Source organism: Canis lupus, chromosome 4, assembly GCF_048164855.1.
Source record: "Canis lupus baileyi chromosome 4, mCanLup2.hap1, whole genome shotgun sequence".
NCBI lineage: Eukaryota > Metazoa > Chordata > Mammalia > Carnivora > Canidae > Canis > Canis lupus.
Window position 1 is genome coordinate 56701097 of NC_132841.1, and position 18527 is coordinate 56719623.

Genomic DNA, 18527 nt, shown 5'->3' on the forward strand with positions numbered 1-18527 from the left:
ACTTTTTGCAAAGGAAATTGATCTGGAAGTCATTTCAAACTATTAACTGACTTGACAGTACTCATTTATTTCCTGTAGATTATTACAACCAGTTATTGTTGCTATTTCAATCCATACATTAGTTTAATAAATATACTGGGGAAACAGTATATGATTAGCCTTCACAGTTCACACACCATCTTACCAACACCATAAACCATATATGAAGCAAACTGGCACTAACTTATTATAATCTTTGCCTTAAAGAGCCACTCTCTTTTTCTTGACTGGTATCAACTTCCATACTGCTCCAAAGATGAGCCATTAGATATGTTAAATGCATATTTTTTTGGATGGCATTTTTAAATTTAAGTTTTGCCTGGGCACAAGGGAGCTGACTTGACACTATGGATCCCATTACTTGCAAACAATGCCATTTTCTGTTATATCAATACCTTCCATGTTGATAGAAATAGCAGTGGTAAAGAATGAAAATTAAATTGGCCTAAAATTTTTGAAGGTTAGTGGATTAATAAGATTGATTGCTCTTTATTGCGGTTTTTCAATCTTATACTTAATCAGTGTCTTCACTTAAAAAAAAAAAAAAAAGCAAACAAAACACCTTTATTCTCTTTCTCACTGAATACTCCATCGGCTCATAGCATCCTGAGCTGTCATTTAGTACCTTCTAGTAACATATAATAAGCCCCCGCTGATGCTGTTGAGCTATAAGTTCCTTGAAGTCAGAGACAATCTGGCATGAATAAGAACCAGCTCTGCAGGTCTGTCCCTCTTTGTGCTAAGTCCTGGAGGCAGTACTCTGCAGTGCAGGGTCAGCAAATGCATGACACATATACTCCCCCGTTCTGCACCCAAGGCAGACATCACTAATTGATCATGGCATTCCTTCCAGTTTAGCCCAGTCAAGGCCTCAGAGTCCTCACCATCAGCATTCCTAGAAGCCAGTACCAATTTATCAGAATTGACAGACTTGATAAAGCCTATTTTCTGGCCTAGCCTTAATGGTTAAAAGCAAGGGCTTTGGAATTGGACTGACCTGAATTCAAGTCCCAACACTACCACTTACTTGCTATGTGACTTGGAGGACAGGTGTCCAAGTGCCTTAATCTCAGTTTTTCCCACTGTCAAGTGACTATTCCTCCCATCCTTCAGAGGCCTAAATTTAGGAATTTCCTCCTCTGAGAAACCTCTTCACAAGAAGCCGAGTGTGGCTGCCTCACTAGGCCTCGGAAAACATCCTAAGCTTACTCTTGGTCCTTCTTGCTGGGACAGTGATGGACCCCTTCCTTTTAATATACCCCACTGGTGAGTGAGCTCCTCTAGGGTAGTTACATTTCACAGTTACATTTTCAGAGCCTGACAAAGGCCTTGATACAGTAAATAGCTAAAAATAGACAGTACCATTAATGCATAAAAATCACTTAAAATCATTTAAAAATGAGAATATGACAAATGTTCACAAAACATTAGCTCTTTCATATATTGTCATGTTCCATGACTTTGAGGATCAAAGAGGACTGTTTACCATGGAGCTAGCTTTTACTATGTACGGTTTAATTTTGGATCCTATTGCTCTTCAGCTGCCAAGAATTCCAAGGGTATCTTTGCTTTCTGCATCTTGAGACAGTTTTATTCCTTGAAACAGGGCCATATTCCTCTTCCTCAGTTCCATAAAACCTAACTTGGTGTAGGGCTTGAGAATCTGCATTTCAATCATGTTTCCTGATAATGTTCTGATACTGGTCGTGGACCATTCTTTGAGAATCACTGACTAATGGAAGAAAGGAGATAAGAGGAACACTCTTGTCTTGAGAAGAAACTAAGTTTTATTTATCTGCTCCCAGACTGGCAATGATCTTTATTTGAATCCTGCCAGCTGTATTTGCAATCAATTTTCATTAAAGTCAAGGAAATTTATACCTAAGTATCAGCTGCAGGACCCTGCTGAAGGATAAAAAAACCAGGGTTTCTAAATTTTGCTGATGGAGCTTGCAATTTACCCCCTTTCTCAGTTGACAACTAGTGAAATGACTTGATACTTTAATATCTCACAGTTAATATCATAAGTTTGCAGGATACTTCATATTTTTTCAGAGTGTTTTCATCCATATTATCACATTTGATTCTTATAATAACTGCTTTAGTGAGGAGGCAGGCGGGAATTAGCATCTTTCTTTGAATGACAAAGCAGAGTAAATCAGGACCCAGTATCCTCAATTCTTTGCCAGGTTCCTTTCCATGATACCAACATAGTCTCTGATGCAAGTGTCAGTTCTGCTTTTGAGCTCCCTTCACATACTAAACTTTAATTTATTTCAGATTGGTACAGATACTTTGACCTAGAAGACATCCTCAGGAGACCTACTGATCAGAAGGTTCTTAGGCATTTGGGGATAGAGATTTCATTGACAGCCTCAGGAAAGCTTTGGACTCTCTTAATACAATGCAGGTTTGTAAACATATAATACAATTTACATACAGCTTCAGGTTGTACATGGACCTATTAAGTCCAAGGCTACCATGTTTCATGACTTCAAGAGGCATCACTCCCAGTGAATTAACTGTGGCCCTGTAAAGATCATCCACAAACCATGGAAGAAGAGATGAGGCCATATACTCAATTTTGGCTGGGTGGTTTTTGTGATTTTTGTGATTAAAACTCAGATTCAAGAACTTAAGTGATTTGTTTTAGGTACCAGAGCCAAATAAAGGCAGAAATGGAATGGGAAGCAAAACTTCCAGAAGGCAATATGGTACTGTGGAAGGGAATGGGCCTTCGAGTCAGAGAAACTTTCATTCTCAGTTTAAATTATTTACTGGCTATCAGACCTTAGTTAACCCCTCCAAGATTCAATTTCCCCATTTTGCAAATAGGAATCAGGAAAACAAATAATGTTTAAAAACTGTATTCTGAAAAGGAGCTTCTAGTCTCTGCATTAAATGAAAGGCAATCTGTCAAGTGCTAACACTGGTTGTGGCCCCCAGTAAGCACAAATTCTCTGTCTCCTGAACTATTTTCTCAACTAAAGTTCATATGTAACAATGGGTTAAATTTTCTTGTATCTGAGGGCAGGTAGGTAATATGTTTGGTTGACCAGAGACCATATACATTCAGGTCCTCTGGATCATATAAATCTATAGACAGTATCATTACTTAAAACTATGCCCACATGATCTGATATTCCTATAAGTGATTATGCCATAGGTCCATGTAGAATCCCACAGACATTTATCTTTTAATTATGGCCACAAAAAAAGAAAAGAAAAATCTCACCAAAAAGGAAGAAAGCCTAGACTATAGTAGTGTCTGGTTCTCCACACATTTTTCAATGATTACTTCAGCCTGTATAAAATTAATTCTTCCCATTACAAAGGAATCACATTATACTTCCTAATCTACAGAGTGTAATGGTTTTCACCCTAATTTTTCATTGTATATTTGCATCTAATTCACATTTAAAGGTAAGCAGAATTTATAGGTCACTTCACTGTATATATTTCATTGTGTATCACACATTAAAAAACAAGATCCTTGTTTTAGCTTATAACTGAATCCTAGAATGTCAGGAGTATAAACACCCATAAGGGCTTCATCTAATTCCTACCATCATAGGCAAGAGGTGGATGCTTTAGGATGGGGAAATGGTGTCCTCAAGGTTAAACAGTGAAGGTGTAGGACCTACACTTGAGGTTGCATTTTTCTGACTCCAAATTCAGTATTCCCACCATATTTTTCCTAGCCTGTTTCAGATTTTAGGAGGCCAGAAAGGCCTAGAAGTTGTAGTATTTCCTATTCTTCATCTTTTTCTGCTTTCATTGTATTTTTCCTAAAAATAAATTTGGTGGGCAATGGAATAAACATACACATTCCTTTTTCCATTTTAAAAGAATAGTCTCTTTTAATGGTCTCTACCTGCTGGTTTTATAAGACTCCCATTATGATTACACTCACCAACACATTCCATATTATATGGGCAGTAATCCATCTCTCTTGCCAGTACCATGGGCTTTGTGACTGCCTGATTATGGAGGGAGGTCTTTCCCCAGCGAAAATGCCCTAAATCAGCCTTTTGGAATAAGTAAAATTTTCCTCAACTCTAAGTGACTGGCTTGATGGAATAAAATAGTCAAAGAGTTCGAACAACTTAAATACAAGGATGAGTTTGGGGGTTCCTGATCTATCTAAAGATTCAACTCTTTTTTTGTCTTATGTCCCATTGGTGCCACAGCCTTATCCCTATGGAATCTCAGGAAAAATATGCACCTTTAACAAGACACTCCATTTCATTAAATAAATTAATAGGACAGAAAACAGTCTAACCAAACTGCATTTCTGATCATAGTCCTATTAAGCTATTAAGATCTGTCCCTGGCCTGAGTGAGGTCAGGACTGTGTGTTATCTAACTCTACACAGAGGGATGGCTGTGTGAACGTTATGAGGTCATTATTCTGAAATGTCTCCATTACTAGCATTGTCAGGAAATGGTATATTCAAGAAAGTAGTAAACAAATTTATCTTGTGAGTAGCTAAATAATTTCAAATGTTTTGAAGAGAAAAAAATTCCTACTGGGTTCTACACATGCCCCTGCTTTTGTAAAAAAGAGCTTAATATACACAACATCACCTTGGCTGATATGGTAGTGTTGCAGATGATAAATATTTTCATAGCTGAGCACTGTATTTTATACTTCTTTAAAAATTCCCCTGGATTTCCTGCAATGGGATCTGGCACACAGTAGGCATATGATAACCGTTGCTGATTAATAATCATGAGCATTGGTATATATGATTATTTAAGGACTCCTGAGGTACTGGAGTGTTTTGTTTTTGTTTATTTGTTTGGATGTCTGGACAGCTTCATTTTTGGAGAGCATGTAGTCTCCACTGAGTCTTCCCTCCTTGTCGGCTGTCACTCCTCCCTTTGTGAGCAGCCACCGCTCACTCTACACTCACCTGCTGCTTTTTTTCATCTGATATCTGTTGTTAACAAGGTCAATGACCAAGACTGTGAAATCACTCAACTCACACTTACGTAGTTTTATAGTCAACATGCATTTATCCGCAGGATGCAAGAGTGTTGTGATTCTTTCATCTGGCTTAGAAAACTTACTCCATATTTATATATTAGAAGTTTTCCAAAGTTGTAAGGTTGTTTAAAGTCCAAAAGCTGGTTAAACAGGGACATTCATAGGATAAAGTGCAAACTATCTCCATAGATTGTAATATTCTTAACTAGAAAGTTTAAACCCTATATACTATCTGTTACACTCACCATCCCAGCCCCGCAGAGATTTCTAGTCCATCCACTTACATTCTTGCTGAAGTGACAAAATTTTAAGCCAAATTTCTAACCAAACAGATTACCATTGGGGGAAGAAAATCAATACACAAGAAACCACATAATCCTGTTATTTTCTAGTTGTTATTATATTTACCCCACACATATCCAGACTCTTGATAGTCATAATAGGATGTGTGCATTCTAAGTGGAAGAAAACAGTTTGAGGAAAATCAGAGAGGCCAAAAACATAGTATACATGTGATCTTTCTTTGGGGGGGCGGGGGTTAGGGATAGGTGTTGCCACCAGCTATTTAGGGTGATAGGAATGTATAGTATATCAAAAGGACTTAAGGCAAAAAAAGATAGAAAGGAGAGTAAACTCAAATAATAGATATAAAGAGAAGAATAAGCAATATTAATTGATTGTGGAGACCCACTATAGGAACTAGATGAGGGAATGGCCTACTCTGAAGTATACTTTAGTTGGTTAATTCTATATCATCTTACAGATTGAGAGGGGGTGACCCAGTGAAGATCAAAGGCAAGGAGAACAATTAGGGGATCATGCATACAAGCATACCCACTCTTCCTAATCTCAGTCACAAGGACCAAATACCATCTTTTCACATTTCCACTCGGGGAACCTTAGAAAAGACTAGATGACCGACACAGAGCCAAAATCCGTATCATACTTCCAGATAAAAAACATGACTAATAACACACCACTCTAACCCAGAGAGAATAAGAGTCAGCAGCCAATACTCCTGAGGATCAAATGGCTGATTTATCCACTTTCTGAGAACAAAATGGCAGCCACCTTACAGATACACCCTGGACCCTTCATGTGGACATTTAGCTCTTAAAAACAGGAATGGAGTATGATTTCACTAGCTCTCTAATTTTCTGAGTATTTGATTGCTTGGCTCAGAAGAATCTTCCTCTCCATACTAAATGTCTACAGCCTTTCTCATCATGCCAGGAATCTTCTTTATACCTAAGGGCAGGGAATTTCTTCATATCTCCATGCTTTTACCCAGAAGTGTCCTTCTATCTGACATGCTTTACTCTCCAAGTTTCCCTAATGATAATACTAGAAGACAAGAAGGAGAATACTAGAAGACAGGAGCAGCAGTGGTCATGATAAACATCTGAGTACTTGCCCTAACAGAGCCCTCTGCTGAATTCCTAGTGTATTACCACATTTCAAATTCCCAACATTCCAATTTCTGTCATCTCAAAAGTATAGATGAAAATGCTGGTGCAGAGAAAATAAATAACTTGCTGAGGTTCACATAGTCAAACACTCAGAGATAGGAAACTTAATAATCGCTGACCCTCCCATTAACTTTTTTTCTCTTAAATTTCTAAATGATTACATTTTTAGAACAGTACTTCTCTACAAATGAGTTGTAACCCGGAAGCTAGGGGAAGAATGGACAGAGAGTTATCTCAAGGACCTGAAGTCCTAAGCTTTACCCAATGATATTGAGTGTTACCTCAAAAGGCCACTAGATCCAGGGATCCTCCTTCAGAGGAGTTGAGAAATGTCCCATGCTAGACTTCTCTGTCAGGAAACAAATTCAGGAGTACTTGTGGGGTTTTGTTTGTTTGTTGTGGGGTTTTTTTTTGGGGGGGAGGGGGTAATGAAGGGGTGTTAGAATCTCTGAAAGATATAATGCTGACATGATACATGCTCTTTTTACCTTTAAAAGAGTTTCCATGAAGTCTTTTGCTTGTCCTGTGGCTGACCTTTTCTGTTGTTATCAAATATCTACCATCAGTGTCTAAGTTGTCTTGTTTAGACAGTTTATACTCCCAAGTACAGATTCTATGAAAATCTTCTTAGGCTTGTAGCATTTTCTCTTCTGGTTATGTTCCTTAGTTCCAGGTACTTGACACCATCCTCTGAAAATTCTTTACTGACATCTTTTGTAACCATTAGCATATCTTCAGGGCTAGTAGTAAGCTGATGAATAATTTGAAATATCTGGAAGCATTCTTCTAATGTTCTTTTCTTTCTTTTGTCAATGACAGTTATCTGATCATGGATTTTAAGGTCTGGCTTCTTGGTTATTAATTTCTTCATGGAATTGGAACCAATGAGTCCATTCAAGTGGACATGAAGTTCCACTTTAGATAATTCTGAGTAAAAGGTTGCCTTCCGTGGCTGCTGTTCTTCCTTCATCATGATTTAGCAGAGTAAGTTCCCCCAAACCTTTTATTCTTTGTATAAATAATACAATCTGTTTCAATCAGTAAGTTTTGTGGTTGTGAATTTCCTTTGGCTTGCTTTACTTTCTAATTTTGATACAATTCTGTATATGTAGCTATGGGTTCAGCTTCTCTACCATGATGGATCACTGCTCTTGAGTCTCTACTGGCCTTGTGCCTGTAGAGACATGAGCATGGGGCAGGTGAAGTATGGAGCACCACAAACAACATTCTCAGCAAGAGTTTCTTGGCCGTGTTGCTAATTCTGGTACCACATGTGGTTCTCCACTCATCCACGGGGACTGTCACATCTACTCAAGCACTGTGTGGCACTGCCTGCATGTCCTCCCCAACTTTTCAAAAGTCCATTGCCCTTAAGCTTCAGTTAGTGCTCAAGAATGTACTCCTCCCTTTGAAGGATACTACTACCTGCTGTATATTACTTGGATCCATATGATGGCAACTTCTATTTAAAATTCACTCATTCCATAAATTGTTATTAAATGATACACTATATGATATGCACTGTGTAGGCCCTGAGAAGATAAACTGCTATCCTGGAGGAACTCAAAGACTAGTAGGTAGGAAACATAAATGATCAGAATATGGAGTAAGGAGAATTATGAACCGGAGTCAGCAAAATTTTCAACAGGAACATAAAGGAGAGCATAGCTGGGATGCCTGGGTGGCTCAGAGGTTGAGCATCTGCTTTCGGCTCAGAGCGTGATTCCAATCTGGGATCGAGTCTTGCATTGGGCTCCCTGTGAGGAGATTGCTTCTCCCTCTGCCTATGTCTCTGCCTCTCTCTCTGTATCTCTCATGAATAAATAAATAAAATCTTTTTTTTTTTTTAAAAAGTAGGGCATAGCTAACCCAGTTAAGTGCTTCTAGGGGGAAGTGTCAATGAATCTGGGACCTAAACAATGAATGGGATTGTGGCAGGTGAAGAATGGAAATATCTCTGGCCCAGGTAAGCAGCATTTGCAAACTCTTAGTATCACCACACCTCTCACAGAGATGGTGATCTCGAAATAATGGGATGAGTATATTTCCATGGTTGATTCCAGAGCCAAACAGACTTCAGTTCAAATCCTGATTCCACAAATTCCTGATTTTGTGACCTTGATAAAGGAATTTGCATCTCTAACCCTCAGTTTCTTATCTGGAAATGGAGAGTAGTAGTAGGGTATTACTTACGTTGTTATTACTTACGTTGTTGCAAGTATGAAAATGACCTAATGGTATATAAAGGAACACAGCGCAGCAGCTAGACAAAGCAAATCCCCAATGATAGTGGTAGTGATTGATAGTGATAGTTGTTAGTAGGTCCACCTAGATTATGACCTCTCTATGACTAGGATCTGACTTATTCTTTGTGCTTCTCATTTTGCCTTGAATTTCACAGACTTAATAACAAATATTCAGTAAATTCCTGCTGACAGATTTGTTTGTGTGCATTTTCCACTAATTCATTAAACAAATATTTATTGAACACTTAGTATGTGCCTCATTCTGTCCATCACGCTGTGGACACAAGAGTAAACAAAGTACATTCCTAGAAATTTCATCCTAAAATTCTGACCAGTAGTCTCATAACATTGATGGTTACTTATACTTGGAAATCAAGTTTGGAAAATACCATCTAAAGCATAAGAGTCACCTGACTTGTTAGTGATAATAACTGTAATTCCACTTGATGTTTCTGGAGAAGCTGATTCCTTATCTTAAGAACTCTTCAACCAATTTAATGTTTTTCCACCTGCTACTTGGTCTTGACTGAATCTAAAATGATGATTTCCACTTCACTCCACAATCCACATCATAGGTTTTCCCTCCCACCCCAGGTCCTTATCAGCAACAGACCAATTTGTTAATTTGCTTCTGTTTCTCTTTCTTTTACTGCATTCTGCTGGTACTTGAGAGGCTGTCTGCCTGCATAAAGAGAGGAGTGGATTATCAGTCAAACAACTTAAGTTTTAACCTCAGTTTTGCAACTAATCAATTTTGATATATTTTTCATTTATTTTTTCAATGAATATTAATGGAGTGCACAATAGAGGCACAGCATGTCCTGGTTGAGGGATCAGGTGTTAGAGTCAGAATGCCTGAGTTAGAAACTAGCTCTGCTATGTTTCAGTCATATAATCATGGGTAAGTCATTTGATCGCTCAGTTTTCTGATCTACAAAACAGGGATAATAATCATATCTACCTCACAGGATAGTTGTAAGTATTAAAAACAGGTAAAATACCTGTAAAAATCTTCGAACAGTGTGCCTGAAACTAGCAAGTTCTCAATAAATGTTAGATGCTCTTATTTTATTGTTGATATTTATTGTTACTCTCAACTGCCAGGTACCGTATATGGTACTGAGGAAATAGTGTGGGGGGAGGACAGACATGGTGTTTGTCCTTAGAGATCTTACTTCTGTTAAGTGAAGGAACATTAAGCAACTAAACACTCATATGAATACATAATTGCAAATTGTGATGAATACCATGAAGGAAATGAACAGGGTATGGTAACGTAGTCTAAGGAACACAATTTAATATGAGACTTAAAGAATAAATAGGAAGTCAAGTGGTGAAGAAGGGGCATATGCTATGTGTGAAGGACAGTCCAGGAAGAGAGAACAGCATATATAAAGGATCGAAGACAGAGACCGAAGGGTGTTTGTGGTTACTGTGGACACTGAGGTAGAGACGAGGCTAAGGCAGTGGGGCAGGGTCCAAGTCATGCAGTGGAGTTTGAGAGTTTTCCTATGGGCAGAGGAAAGCTACTAATGACACATGGTTTCTTTTCTGGCATACAGACTTCCCAAAACTAAAGTGAGAGGATTATATAAAAAAAAAAATGCTCTCAAGCCCCTTTAACACTGAAGAATTTAAGATTCTGTGATGACTAACAATAACAACACGGAAGTGGTTTCTGGGAACAAAGTAGAGAAAAAACAAAGAAATAGAGGTAGGAAAGGAAAGAAAGACGATTGGATATGGAGATAAGAAATAAGGAAAGAAGCAGCTGACTAAAACTTCAGCAGAGACCTAAAGTCTAGAAATGAAATGTTTAATGCTCAGTGTAGAGTTACAGACTCAGAACCTATTACATCCATGTGTGTGTAGGTGTGTTTGACTTATGCATGTATTTGTGCATTCACTGATTTGGCAGGAATCCAAACTGGGGGAACCTTTCCATGGCAGACAAATAGGTCTAATGGCCTGGAAGCAGAGAGGGGGGAAAAATGCCATGTCAATCATCTTGGTTAAATGCATGATTACTGGATATAAAGATGCATCTGGAACAGCTCCTGCTGGAAAGCTGGGTGTTCAGGAATTGAAATGCTTGCTGAGGCATGGTTCAGCGGCTCCTTTCAGGAGCTGCTCAGTGGAAATCAAACAGAATTACATTAGGGAAAGGAGTGGCTGAGGAAGTACTCTCTGGAACAGAAAATTTTATTGGGATAGGAAAAGAAAAAGGAATTTAGTCCAAAAAGAAGGACTGACTCCAAGAATGCTAATTTGTTCAAGCCTTCCAGAGCCCAGAGGAACTTGAGCACTTCTTGCTTTAATATTCAGACATGTTGGTAAAAAGAAGTATGCAAGGTAGTGAAAAGCAAAAAGAAATAAGTATTCTTTGGGCTCCGATTTCTACTTTCCACCTGAGTGAGGGTATAATTTAAGGATTTATGAAGGGGAAGTACACTGGTCCAATTCTGCAAACACTTTATAATGGTAATGCTGCCTCTGACTCTGAGAACTACTGATACTGCATGTGTGGTTATGTATCATATAAACCTTGCACCAAATCCTGGGAAGAATACTGGTTGAGTTACTTCAGTGCAGTGAGAAGTAAAAGAAGCCCCTTATGGTTTATGAAAAGTTCTTTTCTGATCAGGAAATAGCCACTGGCAATATATCTTATTCTCTTAACTACTTCCCGATTTGCCAGTGGTTCAATTAGCACATGCCTGATTTGAGTTAATAACAGTAGCTGCCATTTAATAGACATTTACAATATGTTTTAGATACTTACAGCATATTATCCCACTGAATCTTCAAAGTGCATTACATGATAGAGTCTAACATTCTCATTTTATACACAAGGAAACAGAGGCTCAGAGAGGCTAAGGAACATGTACAAGGACACATGTTAATGAAATTGATATGCAGGTCCATCTTCCATTTGGGTCCCAACTTTCTTGTCTATAAAACGGAGCTGGTTAATATCATCCTCAGATTCTCATGTTCTCAAAGCTCCCTTATGAAGACTGCAGATTCAGCAAGTACACTGGTGTTTCTATTTTGTGTACTTTCCATAACACAGGGCATTCATTCTCAGCACTCCAGTGCACTCAAGGATGTTTGCCTATCAGAACTTGGAGGAATCATTCATCCCTAACTTACATGCAAATGGCAGATAATGGCAATAATTCCTTACTTTTCTGCATCTGTCAATAAGGACTCACCTTCTCCCATTGCAGTTCATCCCAACGTCATTGAGAGGCAGACAAGAACATTCTCCCCAGTTTGCAGATGAGAAACTAAGACTCAGACAGGATGAATAACTCTACCAAGGTCAAACAATGAGTTAAAAGCAGAGTCATGACTACAGGCTTGCATTTCTTAAGATCCAGTCTGGCATCCTTTCTGGAAAAGCACAGTGCTTCCCTCAGTTGCAGGCTCCGGGGCCCAGCAGGAAGCATAAATGAACAAATGGGCATATGAGAAAACACTTCTCCCACTGCCAATGCTCACTCAGCTTCAGCCAAACTGTGTCAAGTGAAAAGCAGGTCCAGATCTTTCCATTTTTCTTTTTTAAAAGAAGCTGAGGATCTGGATTTTTACATGCAATCCTATGATTTTTTAAAAGCTACCTAAAACTTTTAAATCTCTGTGAGAACTATCACACATTTCTAAGTTGGAGTCACCACTGGGTAATCAGTTTTCCATCTCTGCCTTACACTGAAGAAATGACGGAGAATTTTATTTATGGTTGTAGAAATGTCTAGTTGAAAGCCCTTTTAGCCACAGGAATAACCATTGCTTGGGGGATGCAAACCTCAATTAATCAAATCTCACAGAACAGTGGAGATTTTGAGTCCCAAACAAAGGAGGGTCAGACAGAGACATCCCAAATCCCAATATAACCTCCTCATCTAACCATGAAAGAAAAAGTCTCATGAGGATAGTTTGTTTAGAACTTTAAATGAAAGAATGTAAACAGAGACAAGAAACCAGGACTCTGAGAAGCATAAGGCAAACATATTAAATTTTGTTAAACAATTACACTAATAAAACAAATTTAGTCATGAACAGTAGCTTTTTTTGAGTTCTTCTGTGCCAGTCACTATTCAAAGTACTTTTTTAAAATGCCTAAAACAACACTTTAAGGTGAATATCACTGTTATTTCCATTTTATAAATGGGGGAAATCACAACACAGAGAAGTGAAATCACTTGCCAAGGTCACAACTTGCTAATACACAAAATTGGGATTAGAATACAGGCAGCCCAGCTCTGGAGACTATCCTCTCTACCATAATTAGAGAGAGTACCTTCTCCCTGAAGGCATAGATTTTGCAGAGTAGTCATACTCAGAAATTTTTCACTGAGTTAGACTGAGCAAAGGACAAGGGTCCTTTTTTAAAAAAAAATAAAATAAGGCCACATATTTCTTTCTCCTATAGGGAACCTGGAAGTCTTTGCAGGTTTTTCTTCTATGCCAATGACACTCTTGATGAAGTCTATTCTAAAGCCTCCAGTCCTTGAGCAGATTGATTTCCTGATCGCTGACAGGGAGAGCTGAATCTTCTACCTATCTATTGTGGTCTTGTTTCCACCCTAGAGGGCATTAACACTCCTTATGCTGGCAGCTGCTCTGGAAGCGGAGGCCACACCCAAGGGAGACATCCACCATCTGTTTCTAATTCATCCTGTCTTCAGTCTTCCGTTCAATACTCTCCTGGTCTCACCTCATGACTGAGGCTAGACACCAGCTCTCACTGCAATCTGTCCTCCTAGGGCATCCTTGGGCCCATTAGGCATCCCAGATCTTTCAGACACACAGAGACTAGAATGATAACCCTATAAAACCTTTAGGATCTCCCCCCAACCAAACAAAAAAAGATTTTAAAGCCCTAACTCAATTTACCAATTATATAATGCTATCTATAGAAGAAATACATCCAGGAAGGTCAAGTAGTACCTTAGTGGGATGTCACCTTCTACTTTACTTTAGAAAGGATTTAAGGAAAGAGTCTCAATTTCAAATGTCAACAATGACTAGATTAATGTGAATGAGAAATAACCCAGCTGGACACTACAATGAATGGGAGAAAACACTCCTCATCTAAAGAGGGGAAACCATGGCTCAACTCCAGCCTATTATAGATATATCTATTAATTTTTCAAGAGAAAGCATAGGACTTCCATTTGTATTAATGAGAAACTATATAATTTGGACCAATACTTCCAATGAGAACAACTAGAAAATCTGGACAAAACACTTAAAAACCTTCTTGAAGAAGTAGAGGAGCTAATAAGAGAGAGAATTACAGAGCCAGGATCTAGGACTGGAGGAAAGCCAGGCAGGTAAGTCTTGTGTTTGGAACTACTTTTTTTTTCTCTGGGGACACCTGCCAATTCTATACAAAGCAGCTAAACTAAGAGGAGGCAGAAATACAAAATGGATCTTTGAGTTCAGAACCAAAAAGTAGTGGCAGTGGAAAGAGGTTGCAAAAAAATTATTTTGGGTTGGGATCCAGAAGAGCTGCCCAACAAGAGTAAAAATGAACCGGAGATAGCTAGTTGCTTGTAGGGACTGCAGTGTAGCTTCAAATTAACTCAGTCTCTGGAGCTAGTTTAAAATGATAATGGATTGCTAGTACAACAAGGCAAATATATATATTCATTAGATAAAAAGAATGTTGCCCTAGTCCTTAAATTATTTCTATAGAAAATTCTGCAAATACAATGTCCAGCACACAATGAAAAATAGTCAGAAGATAAATAATTATAATAAATAATAGATATCAGAAGATAAAACATTTTATATAAAAATGAACAGAAAAGAGAAAATAAGGACAGATCCATAGGGACTCAGGATATTAGAGTATTCAGACATATATTTTATAATCAACCATGCTTCCTGTCTTCTTGGAGATAAAATACGAGATTCATAATTTCAGCAGACTACTGAAAAACGTGTAAAATAATCAAGAGGAAACTCAAAATTTGAGAAGGACAGAGACTGACATCAAAAATTTAATACACCTAATGACAGACTGGATGCAGCTTAAAAGAGAATTTGTAAACCTCAAAATAGATCAAAAGAAAATAATAGAACTAAAGCACAGAAAAAGAAAAGGATGAAAAATAAGAAAATAATGTGAAAAGTTTAGTGAGTAGAGTGACAAATTTTAACATATATGTAAATAGAATGTCATCAGGAGAAAACTACAAGGAAGATATAGAAGTAATGTCTGAAGGGCCATTGGCAAGAGCTTTCCTAACTTGATAAAAGACACCAAGACACAAAATCAAAGGCCCAATGTACCCAAATCATGCTAATTAAAAGAAGTCACACAGGTAAAATACAGTAAAAATTTTGAAAACCAAAGAGAAAGAAACTATTTTCTTTTAATTTTTAAAAGATTTTTATTTATTTATTTACTTATTCATGAGAGACACAGAGAGGCAGAGACATAGGCAGAGGGAGAAGCAGGCTGCCCATGGGGAGCCCAATGTGAGACTATATCCCAGGACCAGGGATCACACACTGAGCTGAAGGCAGCCATTCAACCACACAACCACCCAGGCATCCCAGGAGGGAAACTTTTAAAAGCAGCCATAGTGAAGGAGGGGTGGGAGACAGATTACTGTGAAACAATCAACAATCTGACTCCTCCCAAGAAACACCTGAATTGTATCTTTAAAATGCCAAAAGAAAATAACTACAAAAGAAAATAACGAATACAGACTATATTCAACATAAACTTTTTTCAATAGTTAATGTGAAAAAAGACATTTTCATGCAAATAGTAGGAAAAAGATTTCTCAACAGATTCACACTAGTGGAAATACTAAAAGATATTATTCATGGAGAAGGAAAATTATCCTATATGAAAACTTAGAGATACAGAATGGAATAAAAAGTAAAAATTATAAATATTTGGTTAAGTACAAATATATACAGACTGAATAGAAAGGCATTGTTGAATTTAAAAGTACAAAAAATATGCAGCAATAATGGCATGTACATTGGCAGGAAAATAAAGCTAAAATGTTCTAAGGTCTTTACACTCTCTGGGAATTATGTTTTATACATAGTATTGGCATTTATTGCCAATACACAGTAACATTTGATAAGTAAAGAATGAATGTTGTAAGTTCTAATGTAACCACAAGAATATTTAAAGGGTGTGTAATTTCCAAATTAATAGGGTAAAAAATGAAGAGAAATTAAAAATTAGTAAATCTGAAAGAAGGCAAGAAGTGAATGGTGCAGTTAAACCTATCTTTAGAGGAGAATCTATGGTTTTAAAAATGCACATATTAGAAAATAAGTTGTAAAAAATAATCAGTAGCTAAGCTGATTCTATTTCAAGAAGTTAGAAAAAAACCACTGTGAGTTAAACACAAGAGAAAAGGAAACAAAATAGAAAAAAATCAAAACCAACCTTGAAAAGAATCTTAGAGAAAGTATGAGAGTGAGCAAGTTTTGTCAGTAATATAAACGGTAACATCACTACAAATCCTACAGACATGAAAGAGAGGATGTTATGAGCAAATTTGTGACAAAATAGTTGAAATTATAGATGAAATTGACAAATTCCTATCACAAATTATCAAAACTGCCACAAGAAGAATAATGTAATTGACTAGGGTTGTAACTATTTTTTTTTTTAAGATTTTATTTATTCATGAGAGACACAGAGAGAAAGAGAGGCAGAGACACAGGCAGAGGGAGAAGTAGGCTCCTCATGTGGGACTTGATCCAGGGTCTCCAGGATCATGCTCTGGGCTGAAGGCAGTGCTAAACCTCTAAGCCACCCAGGCTGCTCTGGGGTTGTAACTATTAAAGATACTTACAGCTTTACATAAAGACAACTGAGGCCCAGGTTACCGGTCCTCTGAGTTCTACAAAACACTTAAGTAATAAATAGCACCCTCCTTACACAAATGCTTCCAGAAACTAGGAAAAGGGAGAGCTCTCTTATTCTTCTGAGGTCAGTGTAACCTTGATACCAGATCAAACAAAGACATTGTAAGAAAGAAAATTAAAGGCACTTCATTTCATAACCAAGATGAAAAATCTTTTTTTTTTCAAATTTTTATTTCAATTCCAGTTAACATACAGTGTAATATTAGTTTCAGGTGTACAATATAGTGATTCAACACTTCCATACAACACCTAGTGCTCATCACAACAAGTTTACTCCTTAATACCTATCATTTATTTTGCCCAACCCCACACCATTCTCCTCTCTAGCAACCATCAGTTTATTCTCTACAGTAAGAGTCTTTTTCTTGATTTGCCTCTTTCTCTCTCTCTTTTCCCTTTGCTTGTTTGTTTTGTTTCCTAAATTCCACAGAAGTGAAATCATATGATATTTATTTTACTCTGACTTATTTTATTTAGCATAATACTCTTTAGCTCCATCCACCTTGTTTCAAATCAAGATGAAAATTCTTAAACAAAATATTAGTAAACAGGCTACAAGAGATAATACCATGACCAATTTGGCAAGGAGAAAATAATGCTGTCATTATTCACAGCTAACATGATTATATTCATAGAAAACTCCAAAAACACTACAGGAAAACACTAGAATTACTCAAAGAACATAGCAAGGTCATTGGACATGAAATCAATATAAAAGAAATCATTCTATTTCAATATGCCAGCAACAAAAAATTATAATATTTTTAAAGATACTATTTATAACATCAAAAAACATTACCTAGGAAATAAATCTAATGAAAGATGTGTAATATCTCTATGCTGAAAACTACAAAATATTACTGAAAGAAATATAAGAAGATCTAAACAAATAGAGCAATATATCACGTTACTGGATTGAAAGACTTGATATTTAAAGATATCAATTCTCCCACACTGATATGTAAGTTAAATGCCAACACAATTAAATGCCATCATTTTTTTCATGTTGATTTAAAAATTTATATAAAAATGTAAAGGTCTAATAACAGATCCAAAACAATTTTGAAGTAGAAAATGTGGAAAGACTTGCTGTCCCTGGTATCAAGATAGGTTAAATACAAGGCCTAAGATACATAAACAGACCAATGGAATGGAAAAGAAAGACCAGAAACAGAACCACATATACTTGGTCATTTGATTTATGACAAAGATGACATTTAAGTTCAGTAGAGAAAGGATGATCTTTTCAATAAATGACACTATCATCTAGATATCTGTATGGAAAAATTGATTTCAGATCCCTATATCACACCATACGCAAAAATCAATTCCAGATGGATTGTTAATGTAAATGGGAAAACAAAGCCACTAAAACACAATACAGGAGATTATCTCCATGACCTCAGGGTAAGAAAAGTCTTCTTAAACAAGATACAAAACTATCCATAAAAGAAAAAAAACCCCTGATAAGTTTAACTGCATTAAAATAAGCAATTTCTGTTCTGTCCATCAGGAGATCCTGTTAGGAGGGTGAATATATAAGCTAAAGAAAGGAAGATATTTGTAACATACACACTTGACCAAAGGCTCACATCTAGTACAGTGATAAATCAATAAAACACAGAAGAAAATGGGCCAAAGAAATGGACTATTACTACTTTCAAGAGCATATCAACATTTCAATAAACATATGAAATGAAGCTAAACCTCACAAATAATCTTGAGAAAAACAAATTAAAATCACAATGAGTTATCACTATACCCCCACCACAAGGGCTAAAATTAAAGTAATTGACAATCTCAAGCATTTGAGAGAATTTGGAGCAATGAGAACCATCACATACTGATGGTGGGAGTGTAAATTGATACAGC

At 37.0% G+C, this 18527-nt stretch overlaps 1 protein-coding gene and 1 pseudogene across 4 annotated transcripts in view; both read right to left on the reverse strand.

Moving 5' to 3' along the window:
* Positions 1-18527, reverse strand: part of GRIA1 (glutamate ionotropic receptor AMPA type subunit 1) — a 299091-nt gene that overhangs the window by 169789 nt on the left and 110775 nt on the right. The window lies entirely within an intron of this gene.
* On the reverse strand, positions 6728-8136 carry LOC140632430 (N6-Methyl-AMP deaminase-like; annotated as a pseudogene).